Raw genomic sequence first — 10,486 nt, forward strand, 5'->3', positions numbered from 1 at the left:
TTTTAGATTTAGAGAAGGATTTCCACACCGTTCCTCACAAACGTATTCTAACCAAACTGCGTGCCTACGGAATATCGCGTCAGTTGCGCGACTGGATACGTGATTTCCTGTCAGAAAGGTCACAGTTCGTAGCAATAGACGGAAAGTCATCGAATAAAACAGAAGTAATATCCGGCGTTCCCCAAGGAAGGCCCTCTTTTGTTTCCGATCTATATTAACGAAATAGCAGACAATCTGAGTAGCCGTCTTAGATTGTTTGCAGATGATGCTGTCATTTACCGTCTTGTAAAGTCATCAGATGATCAAAACGACTGCAAAATGATTTAGATAAGATATCTGTATGGTGTGAAAAGCGGCAATTTACCCTGAATAAAGAAAAGTGTGAAGTTATTCGCATGAGTACTAAAAGAAATCAGCTAAATTTCGATTACGCGATAAGTCACATAAATCTGAAGGCTGTAAATTCAACTAAATACTTAGGGTTTACAATTACAAATAATCTAATTTGGAACGATCACATAGATGATATTGTGGGTAGAGCAAACCAAAGACTGCGATTCATTGTCAGAACACTTAGAAGGTGCAACAGTTCTACCAAAGAGACTGCTTACACTACGCTTGTCCGCCGTATTCCGGAGTATTGCTGTGCGGTGTGGGATCTGCATCAGGTGGGACTGATGGATGGCATCTAAAAAGTACAAAGAAGGGCAGCTCGTTTTGTACTATCGCGAAGTAGAGGAGGTAGTGTCACAGACATGATACGTGAATTGGAGTGGCAATCATTAAAACAAAGGCATTTTTGGTTGCGACGGGATCTGACAAGGCATTTCAATCACCAGTTTCCTCCTCCGATTGCGAACACATTATGTTGGCACCCACCTACATAGGGAGAAATGATCATCACGATAAATTAAGAGAAATCAGGGTCGCACAGAAAACTTTAATTGCTCGTTTTTCCCGCGTGCCGTTCGAGAGTGGAACGGTAGAGACAGCTTGAAGGTGGTTCATTGAACCCTCTGCCAGGCACTTTATTGTGAATAGCAGAGTAATCACATAGATGGAGATGTGGTGTGTCGAGTTGTCGTGCTGGAATTGCTCAAGTTCGTCGGAATGCACAATGGATATGAATGGATGCAGGTGATCAGACAGGATGCTTACGCACGTGTCTCGTATCTGAGTCGCATCTAGACGTATCAGGGGTCCCATATCACTCCAACTGCACACGCCCCACACCATTACAGATCCTCCACCAGTCTGAACAGTCCCCTGCTGATATGCAGATTCCATGCATTCGTGAGGTTGTCTCCATACCATTACACGCCCATCTTCTCGATACAGTTTAAAATGGGACTCGTCCGACAAGGCAACATGTTTCCAGTGATCAGAGCTTTGTGTCGTGCAGTCATTAAGGGTAAACGAGTGGGCCTTCGGCTCCGAAAGCCCATACCGATGATGTTTGGTTGAATGGTTCACACGTTGACACTTGTTGGTGGCCCAGCGTTGAAATCTGCAGTAATTTTCGGAAGGGTTGCGCTTCTGTCACGGTCGTCGTTGGTGCCGTTCTTGCAGTGTCTTTTTCCTGACGCAACGATATCGGAGATTTGATGCTTTAAAGGGTTCCTGATATTCATGGTACACTGGTCAAATGGTCGTACAGGAAAATCCCCACTTCACCGCTACCTAGGCGATTCTAATCGTGTCCAATCGCTTGTGCGCCGAATATAACACCAGTTCCAAACTCACTTAACTCTCGATAACCTGCCATTGTAGCAGCAGCAACAGACCTAACAACTGCGGCAGACACTTGTTGTCTTATACAGGCGTTGCCGACCGCAGCGCCGTATTCTGCCTGATTACATGTCTAAGATAATTTCAGCAGTACCTCAAGACAGCGTAATTCAACCGATATTGTTCACGCGACGTATAAATGATCCAGTGAATAATATGAAAATCTCCATGAGGCTGTTTGCTGTTGATGCGGTTGTCTATAAGAGAAGGTGGCAACGCCAGAAGGCTGTAGTAAACTGCAGAAAGGTTTGCAGAGGACTGATGAGTGTACATCCCTGTAACATACTACGTGTAAACGGCCGAAGAAACCCACTACTGTACGATTTCGTTATAGGCGACAGATCACTAGGAAAGAGTAACTATCATAATATAGGTACCATCTGTTTTACTTGCTAAAAAACATTCAACAGTCTAGATCGCATAAAATATTTCATTATTTAAGACAACCGGTTTCAAAACATTTAGCTGTCATCTTCAGGTCCTAAAAAGCTTTTCGTTGTAAAACGTGTTCATTTTACATTCAAACCTCACGCCAAGTTGTCAAGTGGATATGAAGAAACCTTTTAAATCGTACTGATTTTTGTCCACTTGACAACTTGGCATGAGATTTCAGCGTAAATGAACACTTTTTACAAGAAAATGATTTTTGAGACCCGAAGACGACAGCAAAGCCTGTCGCAACTGTTTGTCTTAAATAAAGAACTATCTTATGCGGTCTGTGCTGTTATGTGATATTTAGTAAGAGTGTCAGGCACTACTTTGTATGCGTCGGTAGAGAGAGGTGAGTGACAGTGATACAGCGGAAGTCGTCGCAGGGAAACTGGACAGGAGCAGAAATGATTAGTGAACATATAACTACAGTAAAAGGAAGCTTTAACATGTAGGTTTCTCTAAGCATTGCGAAAAAAGTACCGCAAGAGAACAAACAGCAATAAAGTCCAGCTATTACAAGAACGAAACTAATGACTATTGTGCAGTGTGAGGGTCCCGCTACTAATGCAGGAGCGAACTGTCGAAGGCCACTAAGACTGCTGACTGTCGAAGGCTGTGTGTGGCTGAGACTGGGCTGTGTAGCTGCCACCGGCCATCCTACACAGCGGTGGCAGGGAGCTCTCACAGTCAGCGCCGCTGAAAGCATGGCTCAGCAGGCGCGCATCGTTGGATCCGCTGGGTTCTCGCGCGGTCGCTATCGGCGTCTGTTTCCATTGCCAACTGTGAGACCCTGACGGGAGGCGGGGGAAGGGGGGGGGGGGGGTGGCGTTGGTATCGATCTATGATACCACACAAAAAATAACGATAGACAGCGACTTTAGCGGAATAGCCACATAAAACTAACAATAGGAAAGGCAGATGCCAGGCTAAGATTCATAGGAAGGATATTAAGGAAATATAATTCGTCCACGAAAGAAGTGGCTTACACTTGTTCAACCGATTCTTGGCTACTGCTCATGAGGCTGCGGTCCTCACAGGGTTGGATTAATAGAAGAGAAGAAAAAAAAGATACAACGAAGAGTATATATGACGGTAGTATCTCTTCCCGAAAGAACAGTTACCGTGGATGACCACGCAGCTTTGCTGGAAATGAAATGATAATTAAATGGACACCCTAGCTGCATACAGGCGTTGATGTACTCCATTGGGGACATGCTGAAAATGTGTGCCCCGACCGGGACTCGAACCCGGGATCTCCTGCTTACATGGCAGACGCTCTATCCATCTGAGCCACCGAGGACACAGAGGATAGTGCGCCTGCAGGGACTTATCCCTTGCACGCTTCCCGTGAGATCCACATTCCCAACATGTCCACACCACTACATTCGTAGTGCGCCTAATAGATGTTTGCCCATCATACTCATTACTCGTGGCAGATTAATCTACCAAGTCCCGAACGAGTTCGGGCATAGCGTGTGCGTTCGCACAAGAAGGTCAATGGCCGGGAAGCCATATTTTAACTACATATGACGGTAGTATCTGTTCCCGAAAGCCGGCCGAAGTGGCCGTGCGGTTAAAGGCGCTGCAGTCTGGAACCGCAAGACCACTACGGTCGCAGGTTCGAATCCTGCCTCGGGCATGGATGTTTCTGATGTTCTTAGGTTAGTTAGGTTTAACTAGTTCCAAGTTCTAGGGGACTAATGACCTCAGCAGTTGAGTCCCATAGTGCTCAGAGCCATTTGAACCATTTTTTTTTTATTTGTTCCCGAAAGAACAGACCCACTATCCTCTGTGCCCGCGGTGGCTCAGATGGATAGAGCGTCTGCCATGTAAGCAGGAGATCCCGGGTTCGAGTCCCGGTCGGGGCACACATTTTCAACATGTCCCCAATGAAGTACATCAACGCCTGTTTGCAGCTAGGGTGTCCATTTAATTATCATTTCATTTCTAGCAAAGCTGCATGGTCATCCACGGTAACTGTTCTATCGAGAACAGATACTACCGTCATATATACACTCCTGGAAATTGAAATAAGAACACCGTGAATTCATTGTCCCAGGAAGGGGAAACTTTATTGACACATTCCTGGGGTCAGATACATCACATGATCACACTGACAGAACCACAGGCACATAGACACAGGCAACAGAGCATGCACAATGTCGGCACTAGTACAGTGTATATCCACCTTTCGCAGCAATGCAGGCTGCTATTCTCCCATGGAGACGATCGTAGAGATGCTGGATGTAGTCCTGTGGAACGGCTTGCCATGCCATTTCCACCTGGCGCCTCAGTTGGACCAGCGTTCGTGCTGGACGTGCAGACCGCGTGAGACGACGCTTCATCCAGTCCCAAACATGCTCAATGGGGGACAGATCCGGAGACCTTGCTGGCCAGGGTAGTTGACTTACACCTTCTAGAGCACGTTGGGTGGCACGGGATACATGCGGACGTGCATTGTCCTGTTGGAACAGCAAGTTCCCTTGCCGGTCTAGTAATGGTAGAACGATGGGTTCGATGACGGTTTGGATGTACCGTGCACTATTCAGTGTCCCCTCGTCGATCACCAGTGGTGTACGGCCAGTGTAGGAGATCGCTCCCCACACCATGATGCCGGGTGTTGGCCCTGTGTGCCTCGGTGGTATGCAGTCCTGATTGTGGCGCTCACTTGCACGGCGCCAAACACGCATACGACCATCATTGGCACCAAGGCAGAAGCGACTCTCATCGCTGAAGACGACACGTCTCCTTTCGTCCCTCCATTCACGCCTGCCGCGACACCACTGGAGGCGGGCTGCACGATGTTGGGGCGTGAGCGGAAGACGGCCTAACGGTGTGCGGGACCGTATCCCAGCTTCATGGAGACGGTTGCGAATGGTCCTCGCCGATACCCCAGGAGCAACAGTGTCCCTAATTTGCTGGGAAGTGGCGGTGCGGTCCCCTACGGCACTGCGTAGGATCCTACGGTCTTGGCGTGCATCCGTGCGTCGCTGCGGTCCGGTCCCAGGTCGACGGGCACGTGCACCTTCCGCCGACCACTGGCGACAACATCGATGTACTGTGGAGACCTCACGCCCCACGTGTTGAGCAATTCGACGGTACGTCCACCCGGCCTCCCGCATGCCCACTATACGCCCTCGCTCAAAGTCCGTCAACTGCACATACGGTTCACGTCCACGCTGTCGCGGCATGCTACCAGTGTTAAAGACTGCGATGGAGCTCCGTATGCCACGGCAAACTGGCTGACACTGACGGCGGCGGTGCACAAATGCTGCGCAGCTAGCGCCATTCGACGGCCAACACCGCGGTTCCTGGTGTGTCCGCTGTGCCGTGCGTGTGATCATTGCTTGTACAGCCCTCTCGCAGTGTCCGGAGCAAGTATGGTGGGTCTGACACACCGGTGTCAATGTGTTCTTTTTTCCATTTCCGGGAGTGTAGTTAAAATATGGTTTCCCGGCCATTGACCTTCTTGTGTGAACGCACACGCTATGCCCGAACTCGTTCGGGACTTGGTAGATTTATCTGCCACGAGTAATGAGTATGATGGGCAAACATCTATTAGGCGCCCTACGAATGTAGTGTTGTGGACATGTTGGGAATGTGGATCTCACGGGGAGCGTGCAAGGGATAAGTCCCTGCAGGCGCACTATCCTCTGTGTCCTCGGTGGCTCAGATGGATAGAGCGTCTGCCATGTAAGCAGGGGATCCCGGGTTCGAATCCCAGTCGGGGCACGCATTTTCAACATGTCTCCAATGAAGTACATCAACGCCTGTTTGTAGCTAGGGTGTCCATTTACTTATCATTTCACAACGAAGAGTGGCGCATTTCGTCACTGGATCGTTTAGTCGCCACAAGAGTGAAACACACTACAGTGGCAGACGCTACAAGAAATGCTTTGTCCATCAGAGACAGGATTGCTATTGAAATGCCTCGTAACGCGCAAGCAACTCCGCACAAATGGTCCCTCGTTTCTCTTTATGGTCTTCTTAGAAGCGGCGAGGAACTCGGGGGGGGGGGGGGGGGGGGGGGGCACGCACCTTTGAGTACCCGAAATGGTGGACGAGTGTGTCAGTACTGCCAACAGAGAGGTCGATGTGAGCAGCGAGGTGCTCGACTGTAATTTGTCGATCACCTCGAATGAGAGTGTCCGCACGTCCCAGCAATTGCAGGAGTCACAGCTGAGTGTGGCCGGCCGGCACGCAGGAGATCGGACGTGTTTGCGCGACCTGGGTGCGATGATGACAGAGGCCTGATCCAACGACTCAACGCGCTTTTGTTCACTGACAGCTCTGCGTAGACATTATTCAGTTACCTATGAATATGTGCTCTGCTGTGATTTTCTACTAGAAGAGTCTTAGTGACAGCTTTCTGCTTGGAACGCACCTTCGTTACAGACGCCATTTTGAAGGCAGCGTGTAACACCGCCCCCTGTCAGAACTTCTTAAAACTATAGGGGCTGAAGCAGGAACATTCCACGATGTCCCACAACACATTCCGCATTTCTTCAACCGAAATTGTCCGAAAAAAAAAGTGTTGCATTACTTTTTGAGCGCCCCTCGTATATCTCATCCGTTACGTATCACTGTAAAGACAAAATTAGGCTAACTGCAGCAAGCGGAGAGGAATTTAAGTGGTCTTTCTTCCCGTGCTTCGTACGCCATTGGAAAGGGAACAAACTTTAACACGTGGCACCATGAAAAGCACCCTCTGCCATGCACTTCGCAACGGTTCGCGGAGTATAGATGGAGTTGTAGTTCAGTGTTTCTGGCACTCACTAATCGCTGTATATTACAGCTGACGCCCCCCTGTGTGAGGTGAGGTAGCAACCGACAAAACGGTACAGCTACACGTGTTAGCTGGGAAGCTGTTCGCCGTTAAAGGGCTACGCCTGTTTTTCTCCCGCACAGTCCTGGCCTCTCGTGTTTCACCCCGGCGCTACGGCCAGTTCCTACCTGGTCGTCAAATCCTGTCAGCGAGATGCGCCGTACAGGAACACGGCCACGTTTTTGTGGCCAAGTCGCCTGAACATTTCGTGATCCTTGACAGTGGCACTTGGAGCTTTGGAGCTGTTGAGCAGTCAGTGCCGAACTATAAACCTCTACTACACGAACTTAAAGTACGCTTTCGTTTTACCAGTGAGTGTGTGCGGGGTCACCTCATGTTCGCAGTCTGCAAAACAGTGGTTTCCACTTTCCTGATACCATTACCCACCACCCTGTCTCCCCCAACCACCATAAACAATAGAGCCTAAACAAACTTGAAAAGGAAAAATAATTTTCTTTGAACACTTTCATTTTTGAAAATGGTGAAATATAAATGATATTTAATTTTGGTAAGCGTTTTATTAAACCACGAGCTAATGAGACAATTTGCACTGCTTATTTCTAACAATCTTTTCGTTATAGAACGACAAAGAAATCCACAGTGCATCACGCGTGGTGAATACAAGTCCTTCTCAGAAAATTGACCTAACCATCCTCATAAAGGGCAGACACTTGTTACAAAACACGCTTCCGCTTCACCTGCCTCTTCCTAGCGGCAACCGCTTCGGCCGCACCCTGCATCCTCATTTAAAATCAACCAAGTTAAATGTGTGCCCTATACTCCGTTTCCAAAACATTTAATTGGCGGACTCCTTACTTCTGAACTGGCGGAAACTGGAAGACTTTCGGCTGCCAATGCTTCGTGTAGCACCACTACCACCAGTAATAATAATAACAATTCTGTCTCGAGCCTGTAGCAATGTAGCGTCATTGGCATACTTACTGTGATACTGTGCTGTCAGCTAGTTCGTTTACTACAGTCAGATTAAAATTACTTGATAGTTGACACTTCAAGCGCTGGGACTGGTTTCCTCCAATCAGAGCGCTTAACGTCATGCCCGAACTGTTCACCGTTGCTAACCTGACACAACAGTCAGTGCCACTTCCTTGTCCAGCTTTCTTTATTGATGTGTTTGGATCCCCGAATCCTGGTTGTAGCTCTTTTATTTCATATTTTATCACTCATGATAATTACACAAAAAATTACACACACACACACACACACACAACGATGCAAAGCCGCGTTTCAGACACAGCACCAACCGAACTGTATCCTTCCGCACAAGACGCGATTCAGCGTCGCATATACATGTATATTATAATCATAGAGATCGGTCTACTTTAGATAAGCTCCACACGACATCGCGTGAAGCGGAATTTTTGAAAGCTGCAAGTGTAAGTAGGCTGTTTATATTTTCTTATTGGCAACGTTACGTAGCGCTCTGTATGAAAATCACTGGCTGTGCTGTGTGCAGTCTGTGGCTAGTTTGCATTGTTGTCTGCCATTGTAGTGTTGGGCAGCGGCAGCTGGGTGTGAACAGCGCGTAGCGTTGCGCAGTTGGAGGTGAGCCGCCAGCAGTGGTGGATGTGGGGAGAGAAATGGCGGAATTTTGAAATTTGTAAGACTGGATGTCATGAACTGCTATATATATTATGACTTTTGATGACTATTAAGGTAAATACAATGTTTGTTCTCTATAAAAATCTTTCACTTGCTAACTATGCCTATCAGTAGTTAGTGCCTTCCGTAGTTTGAATCTTTTATTTAGCTGGCAGTAGTGGCGCACGCTGTATTGCAGTAGTTAGAGTAACCAACATTTTTGTGAGGTAAGTGATTTGTGAAAGGTATACGTTAATGTTAGTCAGGGCCATTCTTTTGTAGGGATTTTTGAAAGTCAGATTGCGTTGCGCTAAAAATATTGTGTGTCAGTTTAAGCACAGTCATGTATAATTGTTCAAAGGGGACGTTTCACAAGTAATCATTGCGACTGTGTCACCAAAGTAATAAACACAACAATCTTCCACAGTCTAGTGACACAGAGCAGGCATTAGCGTCTAAACCTGCCATGTAGATGGTTGTAGATCCGAATTTTGTCAAATACAGCGCGATTTGTGAATGTAATCAAAAGAATTTAATATTTCAAATCAGTTAATTGATTTGCCATGTTTCTCCTATTTTTCTTTCTATTATTCCTTTTTTGTAGTCCTATCTTCTTCAGTTGCGTGTAATATTACGGTACATTGATAATTTTTACTTTATGGACTGTCTGACTACAACTGAATGAAACACTATTCTCGTGCCATACGCGTTTCGCCTTTATTCTCTGCAAGGCATCATCAGTAGCCTGGAATACGTACATATATTTGCTATTTAATGCCGGCCGGTGTGGCCGTGCGGTTCTAAGCGCTTCAGTTTGGAACCGCGTGACCGCTACGGTCGCAGGTTCGAATCCTACCTCGGGCATGGATGTGTGTGATGTCCTTAGGTTAGTTAGGTTTAAGTAGTTCTAAGTTCTAGAGGACTGATGACCTCAGTAGTTAAGTCCCATAGTGTTCAGAACCATTTGAACCATTTTTTTGCTATTTAATTTAAATTTTGGTCACTGTACCTATAGGTTATACACAGTTGTGGTGGTTGGTTTTTGCTATTATGTAGTAATACTTTGAACTGTACTTACACACCGAGCGAGGTGGCGCAGTGGTAGCACACTGGACTCGCATTCGGAAGGACGACGGTTCAATCCCGCGTCCGGCCATCCTGATTTAGGTTTTCCGTGATTTCCCAAAATCGCTCCAGGCAAATGCCGCGATGGTTCCTTTGAAAGGGCACGGCCGACTTCCTTCCCTAACCCTATGAGACCGATAACCTCGCTGTTTGGTCTCTTCCCCCAAACAACCAACCAACTGTACTTACACGTTGCGTGGACGATTTTCTACATATTACGTTCCTGCTCACTTTTTGATGTCGTTCCTCTTCTTAGGGCACGAAAATTGTGTTTCATTCTATTGTAGTCAGACAGCCCATAAAGTAAAAAATATCGATATACCGCAATATTCATTTTTCGTTTGGAGTCTGCTTGTGTCGTCTATGATCTGCTAACCAGGACTACCCGTTTGTTGTTAACGCCACATCTCGTATAGCCAGTGTGAGGGTAGTTCGGGTACCCAATGACAGCGAGAAATTAGTTTGCTTTTAGCGCTGAAACACAATTTTTTTTCTGTCTTAACTTTGCTTGTAGAGGTTAACTTTCATCACTGTGAACAAAGCGATCATGGTTTCAAGTCAGCCGCAAATTGTTGGTCGCTGTTCTCTCCGATACATTGCGTATGACGAGGATGTGGTTAGATTAGGACATGAGTTTAAATTAAGGGCTACAAAATGCATCGTCTGTCGCAGTTCAGTCATCGGTCACTTAAAAAAAGGCTGTTGACAGAGCATCTC

The 10,486-nt window shown here is 47.0% G+C and overlaps 2 non-coding genes across 2 annotated transcripts; one reads left to right on the forward strand and one right to left on the reverse strand.

Moving 5' to 3' along the window:
- Nucleotides 1-3,446: 3,446 nt before the first annotated feature.
- Nucleotides 3,447-3,520, reverse strand: Trnat-ugu. The gene has a single exon. It is a non-coding gene; the product is annotated as a tRNA-Thr (tRNA).
- A 493-nt stretch (nt 3,521-4,013) lies between these two features.
- Nucleotides 4,014-4,088, forward strand: Trnat-ugu. The gene has a single exon. It is a non-coding gene; the product is annotated as a tRNA-Thr (tRNA).
- The last annotated feature ends 6,398 nt before the right edge of the window (nt 4,089-10,486 follow it).

The sequence above is a fragment of the Schistocerca americana genome, chromosome 3, assembly GCF_021461395.2.
Source record: "Schistocerca americana isolate TAMUIC-IGC-003095 chromosome 3, iqSchAmer2.1, whole genome shotgun sequence".
NCBI lineage: Eukaryota > Metazoa > Arthropoda > Insecta > Orthoptera > Acrididae > Schistocerca > Schistocerca americana.